The sequence below is a fragment of the Felis catus genome, chromosome B1 (assembly GCF_018350175.1).
Source record: "Felis catus isolate Fca126 chromosome B1, F.catus_Fca126_mat1.0, whole genome shotgun sequence".
Taxonomy (NCBI): domain Eukaryota; kingdom Metazoa; phylum Chordata; class Mammalia; order Carnivora; family Felidae; genus Felis; species Felis catus.
The window spans coordinates 93,467,093-93,484,208 of NC_058371.1; positions in this window are offsets into that span (position 1 = coordinate 93,467,093).

Genomic DNA, 17,116 nt, shown 5'->3' on the forward strand with positions numbered 1-17,116 from the left:
TAAATTGGGGATTATTTCCTAAGCTTAAAATTATTTCAAAGCTTAAAATGAATAATCACTGTCCAGTTATTCAAAAAATCACTGTTTCAGAATAAGCACTTTCACATTACTAGTTTGCAGTTTTCATACTTTGTCGTTATTTGTCCTTATTTTGCTTTTTAAATTATTTGTTTTTCTGTTCATAAGAACTGAAGTCCATGACACCAAGGAATTTTTCTGACATTCATAATTTTACTCAAGATAGAAAAGTGTGTGTGTGTTAAGCACGGAATAAAAATATGCTCTTGCTTAATATGTCCTTCCATATTGATGATGGAATTAGATATATAATATCCAGCAGTCTGAATTTCTTCACCCATTAATTGAAACTACCTGTTGAAAAATATAAATACCTACCTTACAACATTTCTTCTTCACCTTTTCCTTATATAATATGTAAAAATTATCTGATTTAGCAAGGTTATTTTTATCTACTCATGCCTGATATTGTGGAGAATCTGTGTGTTACCAAGAATGCAAAGATGTAAAGATCCATCTGGAAGTATTATAATATTTGTTATTGGGTATCATCTCTCTCACTATTTCAGAATAGTTATAATTTTACTCTACAGTCTTGACAACTAGATTATAATGATTTGAGAAATTTAAGAAAATAATAATATTTGTGACTTACCCTAGGGTGTCTGGTAAAATTAGCTGAAACTTAGGGATTTAGCCTATGTCAGTACTTTATGACAGCTTACTCATGTTATTCTAGCCAGAATAGGAGAACATGGGAACAAATGGCCTATTTGAAGAAAAGGTGGAACACCTTCTAACACGGAGAAGGAAGGCGATGTCGATTCTTTCAATACTTTCAATTTAAGAACATTAGAGGGAAAGAACATAGTATTTCAGAATATTTGAGTAAAATAAGAAATTTTTAACATTAATAAGTATTCTTTTTTAAAATAAGGTGTTCTTTGAACTAGGGACCCCTTCTCACTTCCTTTGTTGATAACACTGGACATAATCCATCTTTATTTCCTTTATGATTTTCAAAGAACTACACCTAAAATAAGTTCAAATTTCTTTCAGATAGAGAGTTTCTCATCACTCCGCTTTCATTTGATATGTCGGATTTATAAATTTTCCATATTGGCAAAGAGGTGGTGCTTTTGGCAATATAATAGAATTGATTTTGCCTTAGTTCAGTCTTAGCCTTTACATGTTAGTGGTGCATCTTATTTTATTATACTTCATAAATTTTTTAATACGTATTCATTTTTGAGAGAGAGAGAGAGAGAAAGTACAAGCAGGGGAGGGGAAGAGAAAGAGGGAGACTCAGAAACTGAAGCAGGCTCCAGGCTCTGAACTGTCAGCACAAGGCCAGAGGCGGGGCTTCAATTCATGAACTGTGAGGTCATGATCTGAGACTAAGTCAGACGCTTAACCAACTGAGCCACTCAGGCACCCCAGTAGTGTATCTCATCTTAATGCTTTTTTAATTAATAAGGAGGCATATGTTCTTGCTTTTTTAATAATTAAAAATCTAAAGATTTGCCTGTGTTAGGAAGTTGGAAAATGTTATAAATTTTATTTTTATATGAAAATTTCCAATGTTTCACAGAAGAAGGAAAAAAGAAGTTGTTAATGAAAAGAAACAGCTAAGCAACAGCCCACACTACACAATGCATACAATACAATGGTCAATAATATTCACTAAATACCTAAAGGAATACTAAAGTGATAGAAATTGTTTATTAGTACCTATGCAAACTTCTAAATCCATGAAAACATTAGACATCATGGTTATGTTTTTTTTTATTGTAACATAATGAAACACCTTTTATACAAAGATGTAAGTCGAAAAACACATGGAACACACACAAAAAAGATTCTAAATCTATCCTGCATAAAGTAGAAATGAAAGAAAATAGAATATAAAACAAATGAACTGACTGTATTTGTTCTTTTCTCAATCATAAGAGAGCCTAGATTTTAAACAATCCAGAATAAACGATTTATTCACTAGTTCTTTGAAAAAATGTGTAACAACTTTTTGCTATATGTGATAGAGACATAGCGCCCCTTTCTTGATTACCAGTAGCTAACACACTAGAAAGCTAAGGTTTAAACATTAATCATTAAAATTCAAAATAGTACAAGCCATACAAATGTCTCTAAAAAAGTACTATAAGAATTTGGAGTTGGGAGACATATTTTCAGCTAAGGTAATCAGAAAACTATTAAAAGAAAGTATCTTTAAGGTGACTTTTTAGGTAAACCAATCAAGAACAAAAAACAATAAAAGAATGGTATTCCAGATAAATTTAACTATAGCTGTATAAAATTGTAAAACTCATTCAAGGGAATGTCAACCCTTTAGTTAGTTAGAGTTTGGGTCAATGTCTGTGAGTACAGGAAAATAAATATATACTGAATAAATTGACTAAGGGAATTACTCTGGAAAGATAAATTGAGGCTAGTCTAAGGCTATTTAATAATGGGCCTATCAATTTGCCTTTTATTTTACTGAGAAGTATTTTAAGGGTTTTGAATAAAGAGGTCTCAATCAGGCAAGCAATTTGTAAAAATCTGACTATAGATTACAAAATAATTTCAAGGAAAATGTTGTAAGTAATGAGGAGTCTAAGAGAAAGAGAGTCTATGTATTAAAAAGTACATCAAGGTTGTAAGAGGCAGAGATGTATAGCAATGTTGTTTTTCTTCTTTCCATTTAAATACAAGTAGATTCTTTTTTTTTATTTTTTTAATTTTAATTTAATTTATTTATTTTTTAAATTTACATCCAAATTAGTTAGCCTATAGTGCAACAATGATTTCAGGAGTAGATTCCTTAGTGTCCCTTTACCCATTTAGCCTATCCCCCCTCCCACTACTCCAGTAACCCTCAGTTTGTTCTCCATATTTATGAGTCTTTTCTGTTTTGTACCCCTTCCTGTTTTTATATTATTTTTGTTTCCCTTCCCTTATGTTCATCTGTTCATCTCTTAAAGTCTTCATATGAGTGAAGCTATATGATTTTTGTCTTTGACTGACTAATTTCACTTAGCCTAATACCCTCCAGTTCCATCCACATCATTGCAAATGGCAAGATTTCATTCTTTTTGATTGCCGAGTAATACTCCATTGTGTATATATACCACATCTTCTTTATCCATTCATCCATTGATGGACATTTGGGCTCTTTCCATACTTTGGCTATTGTTGATAGTGCTGCTATAAACACTGGGGTGCATGTGTCCCTTCGAAACAGCATACGTGTATCCAATGGATAAATGCTTAGTAGTGCAATTTATGGGTCATAGGGTAGTTCTATTTTTAGTTTTTTGAGGAACCTCCCTACTCTTTTCCAGAGTGGCTGCACCAGCTTGCATTGCCACCAACATGCAAAAGAGATCCTCTTTCTCTGCATCCTCGCCAACTTCTGTTTTTGCCTGAGTTGTTAATGTTAGCCATTCTGACAGGTGTAAGGTGGTATTTCATTGTGGTTTTGATTTGTATTTCCCTGATGATGAGTGATGTTGAGCACTGTTTCATGTGTCGGTTGACCATCTAGATGTCTTCTTTGGAGAAGTGTCTATTCATGTCTTTGGCCCATTTCTTCACTGGATTATTTGTTTTTTGGGTATTGAGTTTGATAAGTTCTTTGTAGAATTAGATACTAATCCTTTATCTGATATTTCATTTGCAAATATCTCCTCCCATTCTGTAGGTTGCCTTTTAGTTTTGCTGATTGTTTCCTTCTCTGTGCAGAAGCTTTTTATCTTGATGAGGTACCAGTAGTTCATTTTTGCTTTTGTTTCCCTTGCCTCCAGAGACATGTTGAGTAAGAGTTGCTGTGGCCAAGATCAAAGAGGTTTTTGCTTGCTTTCTCCTCGAGGATTTTGATGGCTTCCTGTCTTACATTGAGGTCTTTCATGCATTTTGAGTTTATTTTTGTGTATGGTGTGAGAAAGTGGTCCAGGTTCATTCTTCTGCATGTCACTGTCCAGATTTCCCAGCACCACTTGCTGAAGAGACTGTCTTTATTCCATTGGATATTCTATCCTGCTTTGTCAAAGATTAGTTGGCCATACGTTTGTGGGTCCATTTCTGAATTTTCTATTCTGTTCCATTGATCTGAGTGTTCTTGTGCCAGTACCATACTGTCTTGATGATTACAGCTTTGTAGTATAGTTTGAAGTCTGGGATTGTGATACCTCCTGCTTTGGTTTTCTTTTTCAAGATTGCTTTGGCTTTTCAGGGTCTTTTCTTGTTCCATACAAATTTTAGGATTGTTTGTTCTAGCTCTGTGAAGAATGCTGGTATTATTTTGATAGGGATTGCATTGAATATGTAAATTACTTTGGGTATTATCCACATTTTAACAATATTCGTTTTTCCTTTGTAGAAGCATGGAAACTTTTTCCATTTTTTCTGTCTTCTTCAAGGTCTTTCATAAGCTTTCTATAGCTTTCAGCGTATAGATTTTTCACCTCTTTGGTTAGATTTATTCCTAGGTATTTTGCGGGTTTTGGTACAACTGTAAATGGGATGGATTCCGTGATTTCTCTTTCTGTCACTTCATTGTTAATGTATAGGAATGCAACTGATTTCTGTGCATTGATTTTATATCCTGCAACTTTGCTGAATTCGTGAATGAATTCTAGCAGTTTTTTGGTGGAATCTTTTGGGTTTTCCATATAGAGTATCATGTCATCTGCAAAGTTTGACCTCCTCCTGGCCAATTTGGATGCCTTTTATTTCTTTGTGCTGTCTGATTTCAGAGGCTAAGACTTCTAATACTATACTGAATAACAGTGGCAAGAGTGGATATCCCTGTCTTGTTCCTGACCTTAGGGAGAAAGTTTTCAGTTTTTCCCCATTGTGGATGACATTAGCGTTGTGTCATTCATATATGGATTTTATGATCTCTTTCCCTACTTTCTTGAGGGCTTTTATCAAGAAATGATGCTGTATTTTGTCAAATGCTTTCTCTGCATCTACTGAGTGGATCATATGGTCTTGTCCTTTCTTTTATTGATGTGATGAATCACATTAATTGTTTTGCAGATATTGAACCAGCCCTGCATCCCTGGTATAAATCCCACTTGGTCGTGGTGAATAAATTTTTTAATGTATTGTTGGATCCGGTTGGCTAACGTCTTGTTGAGGATTTTTGGATCCATGTTCATCAGGGAAATTGGTCTATAGTTCTCCTTTTTAGTGGGGTCTCTGGTTTTGGAATCAAGGTAATGCTAGCTTCATAGAAAGAGTTTGAAAATTTTCCTTCCATTTCTATTTTTTGAAACAGCTTCAAGGGAATAGGTGTTAACTCTTCCTTAAATGTTTGGTAGAATTCGCCTAGGAAGCCATCTGGCCCTGGACTCGTTTTTTGGCAGATTTTTGATTACTAATTTGATTTCCTTACTGGTTATGAGTCTGCTCAAATTTTCTATTTCTTTCTGTTTCAGTTGTGGTAGTGTATATGTTTCTAGGAATTTGTCCATTTCTTCCAGATTGCCAATTTTATTGGCATATAATTGCTCATAATATTCTCTTATTATTGTTTTCATTTCTGCTATGTTGGTAGTGATCTCTCCTCTTTAATTCTTTATTTTATTTATTTGGGTCCTTTCCTTTTTCTTCTTGATCAAACTGGCTAGTGGTTTATCAATTTTGTTAATTCTTTCAAAGAACCAGCTTCTGGTTTTATTTGTCTGTTCTACTGTTTTTTTTGGTTTTGATAGCATTAAATTCTGCTCTAATCTTTATTATTTTCTGTCTTCTGCTGGTTTGGAGTTTTATTTGCTGTTCTTTTCCCTGTTCCTTAAGGCATAAGGTTAGGTTGTGTATCTGAGATCTTTCTTCCTTCTTTAGGAAGGCCTGGATTGCTGTACTTTCCTCTTATGGCCGCCTTTGCTGCATCCCAGAGGATTTGGGTTGTGGTCTTATGATTTTCATTGACTTTCATATACTTTTTAATTTCCTCTTTAATTTCTTGGTTAGCCCATTCATTCTTTAGTAGGATGTTCTTTAGTCTCCAAGTATTTGTTACCTTTCCAAATTTTTTCTTGTGGTTGATTTTGAATTTCATAGCGTTGTGGTCTGAAAATATGCACGGTATGATCTCAATCTTTTTGGACTTACATAGGGCTGATTTGTGTCTCAGTACATGGTCTATTCTGGAGAACGTTCCATGTGCACTGGAGGAGAATGTATATTCTGCTGCTTTAGGATGAAATGTTCTGAATATATCTGTTAAGTCCTTCTGGTCCAGTGTGTCATTCAAAGCCATTGTTTCCTTGTTGAATTTTTGATTAGATGATCTGTCCATTGCAGTGAGTGGGATGTTGAAGTCTCCTACTATTATGGTATTACTATCAATGAGTTTTTTTATGTTTGTGATTAATTGATTTATATATTTGGGTGCTCCACATTTGGTGCATAAATGTTTACAATAGTTAGGTCTTGGTTTATAGACCCCTTGATTATGATATAATGACCTTCTGCATCTCTTGATACAGACTTTATTTTAAAGCCTAGATTGTCTGATTATAAATATGGCTACTCTGGCTTTGTTTTGCTGACCATTAACATGATATATGGTTCTCCATCCCCTTGTTTTCAATCTGAAGGTGTCTTTAGGTCTAAAGTGGGTCTCTTGTAAACAGCATATAGATGGATCTTGTTTTCTTATCCATTCTGTTACCCTATGTCTTTTGATTGGACCGTTGAGTCCATTGACATTTTGAGTGAGAACTGAAAGATATGAATTTATTGCCATTATGATGCTTGTAGAGTTGGAGTTTCTGGTGGTGTTCTATGGTCTTTTCTAATCTTTGTTGCTTTTAGTATTTATTTATTTATCTCTCTCTCTCTCTCTCTATATATATATATATATATATATATATATAATTTTTTTTCATCTTTTCCCTGCTCAGAGAGTCCCCCTTAAAATTTCTTGCAGGGCTGGTTTAATGGTCACAAACTCCTTTAAGTTTTGTTTTTCTGGGAAGCTTTTTATCTCTCCTATTTTGAATGACAGCCTTGCTGGATAAAGAATTCTTGGCTGCATATTTTTTTCTGATTCAGCACACTGAATATATCCTGCCACTCATTTCTGGCCTGCCAAGTTTCTGTGGATAGGTCTGCTGCAAACCTGATCTGTCTTCCCTTGTAGGTTAGGGACTTTTTTTCCCTTGCTGCTTTCAGGATTCTCTCCTTGCCTGAGTATTTTGTGAATTTGACTATGATATGCCTTGTTGATGGTCGGTTTTTGTTGAATCTAATGGGGGTCCTCTGTGCTTCCTGGATTTTGATGTCTGTGTCTTTCCCCAGGTTAGGAAAGTTTTCTGCTATGATGTGTTCACATAACCTTTCTACCCCTATTTCTCTCTCTTCCTCTTCTGGAACCCCTATGATTCTGATGTTGTTCCTTTTTAATGAGTCACTGATTTCTCCAATTCTTAAATTGTGCTCTTTTGCCATCATCTCCCTCTTTTTATCTGCTTTTTTAGTCTCTATAAGTTTGTCCTCTATATTGTTGATTCTCTGTTATGCCTCATCCATCCTTGTTGCCGCTGCATCCATCCATGACTGCAGCTCAGTTATTGCATTTTTAATTTCATTCTGGCTATTTTTTCTTCTTTTATTTCTGAAGAAAGGGGTTCTAATCTATTTTCAACTCCAGCTAGTATTCTTATTATCGTGATTCTAAATTCTTGTTCAGACATCTTGCTTGTATCTGTGTTGGTTAAATCCCTGGCTGTCGTTTTTTCATGCTCTTACTTTTGGGGTGAATTCCTTCATTTTGTCATTTTGAAGGGAGAAAAGGAATTAATGAGGTAGAAAAATTAAAATTAAAAAAATTAAAATTAAAAAATATTAAAATTAAAAAATTAAACACACAAACACACAAACACAAATCAAATAAATTATACTATATCCTAGGTGTGTTTTGGTCTGGGTGTTGAAAGTGATTTGACAGATTAGAGAAAAAAAAAGGAAGGGGGAGGAAAGAAAAAAGGAAATCGTTTGAGAATTTGAAAAAATGAATACACTGAAATAGAGTAAAATGAGATGATGGGAGTAAAATAGAATTTGAAAAAATATACACAAACTAAAGAATATAGTAGAAAAATATTAAAGAAACTATTTTTAATAAAAATTAAGAATAAATATGATTTTTTTCTTTTTATGTATTCAAGAAAAAGAAAAATGAAAAAGAGAAAAAAGATAAAAAAGAATAAAGGAAATCGTTTAAAAATTTGAAAAAGTGAATACACTGTAGTAGACTAAAATAAAATGATGGAAGTAAAATAGAATTTGACAAAATTTACATAAAAGCAAAAAATATAGTAAAAAAATTTAAAGAAAAATATGTTTAATAGAAATTGAAATTAAAAATGAAGTTTTTCTCTTTCTGCATTCATGAAACAGAAAAGAAACAAAAAAGAGAAAAAGAGAAAAAAGAAAAAAAAATGGAAATTGTTTGAAAATTTGAAAAGATGAATACCCTGAAGTAGATTAAAATAAAATGATGAAAGTAAAATAGAGTTTGAAAAAATTTACACAAAAGTAAAAAATATAGTAATAAAAATTAAATAAAAATATTTTTAATAAAAGTTGAAAATAAAAATAAATTTTTCTCTTTCTGTATTCAAGAAAAAGAAAAGAAGTGTAAAAGAGGGAAAAAAAAAGAAAAATATTGAATAGATGGAGTTGGTAACAGATTGAAGGAGGACTGAAATTACTTCATTTTCCCCTAGACATCAGTCTATATAGCGCTTTATCGTCCATAAATTAAGCCAGCGGTGATGCTTGTGTTCTTGAAGAGAAAAGTTGGCCCAGTTGGGCAGGGCTCAGTGAAACGGCTCCGCTTTCCACTAGATGGTTCTGCTAGCCTACTGGGGTGGATTGTCGCAGTGCTTGTAGGTGCGTGTGCGTATGCGCATGCGCGGGAGTAGTGAAAATGGCGCCACCCAGCGAGCCAGTCTGTTCTCCCCAATCAGCAATTGCACATCCATCCTCTGTCTTCAGGTTTCCCCTGCTCCCCATTTTTTCACTCTGCGTGACCAGGCCCCAGGCAGTACCTTTCTGCCAAGTTTTGTCTCAGATGCGGCTGTTTTCCCTGGTCCCTTATTTCTGAAGGACTGCGGCTTTGATCTGTTCTGCCCCTCTGCAGGAGGGTGTCGCCGAGCAATGGCTGAATGAGCAATGGCTGAATTTCAGCTGTACCCAGGAATGCTTACTGGGCCCTATTGCTGCTGGTGTCCTGAAACTGGCCAGGTGCCAGCCCGCCCCAGAAAAAGTTTGTGAGATAGTGTAGCAGCAGCATTTCAGGGATTATATAAAATCACAACAAATCCAGCACCAGGCTTCACCCTTAATGACATTGCCCCAGCACCAGCGAATGTGGCTGCCTTCCAGGGTCTGCTGGAACCAGGTGGCTTCAACAGTCTCTACCAAATGTCCTTCCAGCAGTGGAACGGCTTTTCCCCATGTGGCCCGAGAACCTCCTGGACTCCCTCTGTTCCTGGGGATTTGCCTTTCCCACCAGAGCACCATCAGGTATCGACCTGTGGAGTTGCAGACTTTGTGCTTCCCTTGTTTGCAGTCTTAATGGAATTTAAACACTCTCCTTTCTCCTTTCTCCCTTTTATTTTAGTCCCTGCAGCTGTTTCCAATTTTCCACTTTCTCTCCAGCTGCTTTTGGGGAGGAGTGCTTTTTCTGTATTCCCCCCCTGCCTCTTGTCCTCTCTCTGCTCACAAAAGCACCTCCCTTCCTGCGCCTTCTCTCTCCCCAAGTTCACCTCTCTGCACCAAGTACCTGCTGAATTCTGTGGTTCAGGTTGTGCAGATTGTTGTGTTAATCCTCCAATCAGTTTTCTAGGTGTGTAGGATGGTTTAGTGTTGGTCTGGTTGTATTTCATGGACAGGAGACACACAAAAGACTTACATGCTGTTCTGCCATCTTGGCTCCTCCCCTAATTATAAGTAGATTTTAACAGCATGAACAGTTATGGTGTCATTATGAAGAAATCTAAAAAGACAAGTTTTTTTTAAAGACTTTGCTTTATTATATAAATATACATATACATACACACACATATATATTTCATTTTAAACAAAGCTCTTGCATTAGTAACTTTCTCATCTAAGATACATAACAACAACTGAAGAAGAAGAAAAATAATATAACAACTGTTTGATAGAGAAATCTCAAGAATTAAAAACATTAAGGAGATATATTTGACACAAAAAATAAAAAAAAATATTTAAGAATCATTTATCAACATATCCAGCAGGAATTAATCCTTAATTTTTTTCTACTATCTACATATTAATGTTTCAAGTATTTTGGAAGGTAGCCAAACTAATAAAATCGATTCATCTTGGAGACATATTTTCACAAACATCTCATAATCTTCAGAACTTGATGAATAATGATGTTTCTTGACACCAATGCTATTTTCCTATCCAATTGGCTGACAAAAAACCTATTGCTTAATTGCTGGATTCACTGTGGATCACATGTATTTTGGTTCTAATTGGAGCTGAAAAATACGAAACTTAGATTTCATCTGCAAAGAATGTGATTTTCTGGATTTGTTAGGAGTTAAACAAGTTTAACTCTGCAAACATCCTCTTCTTGCAAGAATAGTAGATAAAAGCACTACTAGAAAGCACTGAGGAGGAAAGTCAACATTTCACCTTTAGAAAAGGGAATAAGTGGAGTCTTATATAAGGAATTTGGGAAACTGGCTAATCACTGACAAGCTCTCATTATGGGAACCCTGGTGAGAGACAGGGATTATGAGCAAGTTCAGTACCTCAGAGAGGGTGACAGACATTTTGCATTAGTATCATAGGATTCAAAACCGTGATCTTGGAATGCCTAAGTATAGGTGAAAATTTTTCTGATGTTCCAAACTAGGAAAAGGATATTGTAGCAATTATCTCCAAGACTGAAGTCCCTAAAACAATCTTGTACAGTTATTTCCCTATGAATATGCACCTAAGTTGTTTACATTATTTTCACTTACATTTTAAAGTTGTTTGAGATGAAAATTTATGCAGTATGATATGATTTCTATAAAGAAATTCTCCTTTGTGGCATTACATAAGATTCTGTAAATTCATTAGCGAAGCAACAACGTATGAAGTTTCATATACATTCATTACTGTCAGTGGCTCTATTAGCTTCACATGATGCTACATTTTTTAGATTTTGCCTATATGATCAGTAATAATGTCACTGTTCTTTTACTGACCATTTCCTATTTATCATTTAAGGTACGTTTTCATATTAATTATTTGGAGTTTTCAGTGTCTTGTCTGCTCATATACTTGTTAGTCAATTGACTATTTCTCTTTTTCTGAACAATTTGAATAAACTCTTTACATTTAAAAATATTAAAGTGTGGGATCTGAACCTGTAAACCTAGAAAAAAAAACATAGGAAAAGTTATATAACATTGGTATTTTATTGATTTAACCCAAAGGACTTCTATGATTTATTCATATATAATAAGGCAAGTTCCCATCATTGTTTATCTTTTTTTTTAATTCTAGGGCCATTGTTCTTTTATCAAAACCTTAATAATATTTTTAATACAAGAATAATTTATACAAAATTACATGATATTCTCATGACAATTTTATTTACATATGCATTCTTTTTTTAAATTCTTTATGAACATATTCCTATATTCCCAATGCAATCTACACAATTGATGCAATACTATCAAAATGTCAGCAGCATTTTTCACAGAGCTAGAAGAAACACTCCCAAAATTTGTATAACCACAAAAGACCCTGACTAGCCAAAGCAACCTTGAAAAAGAAAACAAATCTGAATACATCCCATTTCTGGACTTCATGGTAAATTACAAAACTATAGTCATCAAGACAGTATGGTATTGACACAAAAATAAACACATAGATCAATAGAACAGAATAGAAAACCCAGAAATGAGCCCACAACTACATGGTCAACTAATCTTTAACAAAGCAAGAAAGAATATCCAATGTAAAAAAGTCTCTTCAAGAAATGCTGTTGGGAAAACTGGACAGCAACATGCAAAAGAATGAAACTAGACCACTTTCTTACAACATACACAAAAATAAATTCAAAATGGGGGAAAGACTTAACTGTGAGATAGGAAACCATAAAAATTCTAGATGAGAACACAGGCAGTAACCTCTTTGATATCAGCCATAGCAACTTCCTTCTAGATATATCTAAATCAAAAGAAACAAATTAAAAAATAAACTATTGGGACTTCAGCAAAATAAAAAGCTTTTGCACAGTGAAGGAAACAATTGACAAAACTATAAGGCAATCTTAAGAATGGGAGAAGATATCTGCAAATAATATATCTGATAAAAAGTTAGTATCCAAAATTTGTAAAACTCAACACCAAAATAATGAATAATTCTAAAGAATGGACAGAAGACATGAATACACTTTTTTTTCCAAAGAAGACCTACAGATGCCCAACAGACACATGAAAAAATGTTCAATATCATTATCAGGGAGATAGAAGTCAAAACTACAATGAGATATCACCTCACACCTGTACTAATGGTTAAAATAAAAAAATGCAAGAAACAAGTGTTGGTGAATATTTGGAGAGAAAGGAACCCTCTTGCACTGTTGGTGAAATTGCCAACTAGTGCAGCCACTGTGAAGAGTATGAAGATTTCTCAAAAAATTGAAAATAGAACAACCCTATGATCCAGCAATTGCATTACTAGGTATGTACCCAAAGAATACAAAAATCCTAATTCAAAGGGATACGTGTACCCTGATTTTATAGCAACATTATATACAATAGCCAAAGTATGGAAAGAGCCCAAGTATCTGATCAATGGATAAAGAAGAGATGGTATATAGATTATTGATTTAGATATAGATGATATAGATGTAGATATGGATAGGATATAGATATAGGTAGATACACAGATACAGATATGTAGATATATAGATACATAGATATATGGATATATACATAATGGAATAATAATAAGCCATAAAAAAGAATAAAACTTGCCATTCGCACTGATGTAGTTGGAGCTAGGGTGTTTTATGCTAAGCAAAATAAGTTAGTCAGAGAAAGACAAATACAATATGATTTCACACATATGTGGAATTTAAGAAACAAAGCAGATGAACATAAAGAAAGAAAAAAAAAGATAGAGGGAAGCAAACCATAAGAGACCTAACTAATGGGAACAAACTGAGGGTTGATGGAAGAAGGTGGGTGGGTGATAGGCCAGATAGGTTATGGTGTTAAGGAGAATGCTTGTGATGAGTATTGGGGGTGTTATATGTAAGTGATGAATCACTGAATTCTACTCTTAAGAGTGATATTACATTGTATGTTAACTAACTATAATTTAAATAAATAATTGAAAAATTAAATCTGTCAGGGAAAGACAAATACTATATGATTTCAGTCATATATGGAATTTAAGAAGCAAAACAAATGAAAAAAAGAAAAAAAATGAGAGAGGCAAACCAAGAAACAGGTTCCTAACTAAAGGAAAGAAACCTATGGTTGCCAGAGGGGAGATTGGGGAGGGGAGGCTCTGGGGAGGGGGGTTAAATAGGTGATGGGGATGAGGAGTGCACTTGTAATGAGCACCAGGTGTTGTTTAGAAATGTTGAATCTCTATATTGTACACCTGAAACTTATATTATGCTGTACATTAACTGGGATTTAAATTAAAACTTTTATAAAATAAAAAATAAAATAATAAACCAGTAATTCACTTTAAAAAATATATTTTATGCCATTATATCTAAATTCTGCTTTATAAATTGAAGTAGGATTTTTTAATTTCACCAAGTAGTTCCTGCATTTTATTGTTAAATTTGTTCCTAAACATTTCCATAATTTTTGTTGTTAATATAAATGCAATGATTTAGCTATTTAGCTTCCTAAGTAGTTACTGATAAAGCCAAGATAGATTTTTCATGTATCTGATGACCTAAAAATTCTTTCGTTAATGTTAGGGGTTTTTTTGTTTTGTTTTTTTGCTTTTTGTTTTTTGTTTTTTGTTTTTTGTTTTTTTGTTTTTTCTAGAGCTGGGTTTTCTCAGGTTTAAAATTTATCATCCACAAACATAAATTCTTACTTTCTTCTGGTGCCATTAGGACTTCAAATCAAGGTCCAATAATCATGCTAAGAAAAGTTAGTCCTCTCAAATTCTGGCATTACTCAAATTCATTCTTATATTTCCCAAATTAAGAAGTTATTTGCTGTTGAGATTTGAAAACAGACAGTATTAAATGCATGGTTTTATTTTATTCTCACTTTATATAGAATTTGGATAAGAGATAGTTGCTCATTTTTGCATCTAATATTTCTACATCTAAATCTAAATACTTATACATCTAAATATTTCAACATCTAATGATATGAGTGTATTTATCCCTTTTCATATGTTAACAGTAATATATTTCCTAATTTAGGCTTATTCTCATATATCAGGGATTTTTTTAGTAATGTATTTTTCTTTTAATTTATTGCTGTGTTTCCTAACTTTATGTTTAAAATAGTTTTACCATAATGATGCAATAATTTCAATAAGATTATTCTATAATAATTTTCTAAATATTCTAAATTTATATTTGTATATCCTAAAATATACAATTTTCATTGTATAATATATCACATGTTTACATTAAATTTATGTTAGCTTTATACATTGATTTGGAAAGAATTCCATGTATTCTAAGGTAATTTAAATAGTTTTAGGTTTGTCAGCCATTTAGATTGTAGATATCTTTACATTTGACCTTAATGACACTTTCAACATTAAACCTTCAATTACATTTCTAATTGGTTCTCTGTTAATTTTTCCATCACAATTTCCCTTTCTTTGGGTTAATTTTAATAAACTGTATTTTTGTTTTGAGTCATATTTGATTTAAAATATATTGCATGTTCATCTAGATGTAAAATATATTTTTAACATATTGGCTCACCATGTGACTTTTTTCCCCTCAGAACAATTAATAAATGATAATCATGAAAGTGTGTATTAGTCTTTAATTCATGGTGTTAAATAAATCACTGAAGAATGGGCCTTAAAATATGAGACACTCACAATTTGGAAATCTTTGATATGCCACAAAATGTTAATTTCTGTTGCTGCTGTTGTCATTGATTTTGTTTTTCTCTTGGAGCATGTTGCAGTCATGAGTAAATATTCAAAGAAAGCATCTCATTTTGCAAATCACACTGTTACTGTTAAGAGGATGTGATTTCCTTTTCCTGAAAATAACTTGATATTTTACTTGCCTTCCATGATTGCAGAAATAGAGACTTTCAAATATACAACCTTAGGATCTTTCAGGAGAAAATAAAAAAACGGAACTTGAGTGCTGTTATTTTATCATTGTCATCAATACCATCATCCTTCAAATATGAATAATTTCACATAAAAGTTTTCTTGAATCATAATAGGCACTATTATTGCTTTGTAGTGATCTGTCTGTTACGGAATATAGCTGATAATTATCACTCTGAAGTAAAAATGCCATTTCTTCACACATTATTTCCTTTGAAACCCTTTGGTGTGACAGAACACAGTAAAATCATATTATAGTGCTGATATTAAAATCATGACATTTCCTGAAATATACTGAAAAAAATACAATTTTTTACTTTGTTGCCCCCCAAAAGTATTCTGCTTATTTGGTGACTTTCTTTTTGTAATTTCCTAGTAAATTTCATAATATAAGAAATAATTGCCAGAGAATAATTGTCAAAAAATTCCAAAAATTTTAAATTTTTTGATCTTTTTATTCATCTTCAGTAATACTATTATGTTAATTAAATATTAAAGCACTTTTAATAGTGTAGTTTATCTTCCTTCTCTAAAGCAGCTCTCAAGGATTTTATCTAGATAAATAATACACTGATTATGAATTTTTGCAAGACATTTAATATGTATAATATGTATAATATTTAACATACATAAAAGGAGGCACTTAATCAGGTTTCTTTCAATCCTCAAATCGTGTTATCTCTGGCTTAGCTTGGGTCAACAAACCAGATGTTAAGGATCAAATAAGAGAATTCTATATTGATTGTAAGAAAATAAAACAAGTCACGTAATTTAAGTTGGCTGAGCTAAGTTTGGAAAAGAATGCCACCCAATGGGACCAAATTCTGGCACATCAAACCGAAAGTAAATCTGGGTCAGTTTTTTCTTTTGGTATGCGAATTAGAGGTGTAGAAAATAAAAACTGTATGTATATAAGCAACTAGAAGTTCTAGGATTAAAGGAGTCAGAAAAATGGATGTAAACTTCTACACTAAAAGTGAAAAATAATAACAATAACAAAAAATATCTAACAGTTACTGAACACTTATGTGTCTGGCACTCTGCTTTATATGAATCATCTAAATTGACCCTCAAAATAATTGTACCACGTAGGTAATACTCCCATAGTTATGTTACAGTTGAGCAATCTTGTACTTGGAACCATGAGGGGATAGTTAATTTGTGTGATCAGAGTCAATTAACCTCCAAAATGTAAACTTTGTTTTTTAATAATCAAACTTTTCCCACTTTAATTATAATCTCTATGCCTACATTACTGATAGTTTTGAATCTGCCAAAGCATTATAGGTTTTGCATACATTTTTATTTATGTGTATTAAAATCAAGCATTTCATTACGTGTTATCCTCATTGTACAAATATGAAACTGAGATCCAGACATAATCATTACTTGCTCAGATTCACCGAGTTATTAATTCACAGAGCCATAATCGGCCTCTATGACATAATTTCTTCTTGTCATTCTTCAACATAAATACTTTTAATACAAAAGGATTTGAGGAGTAGCAGGACTGAAAGAAGACCATAAGAAAATATGGATAATATAGAAGCGTATTGTCTCTTTGCATTTTACCATCCTTATCTATAAAATTAGAATAACTATTACCTAATTTATAGTAACATTGAAATAATTAAAAAATAAATTATGTATTAAATATTTATATTATTGTGGGGATAAAGTAAATGCTAAATAAATGTTGGGTTTCATTATTATCACAATCAACCATAAAACTAAAGTATCAAGTGGCATTACAGGAAAAATCACAAAC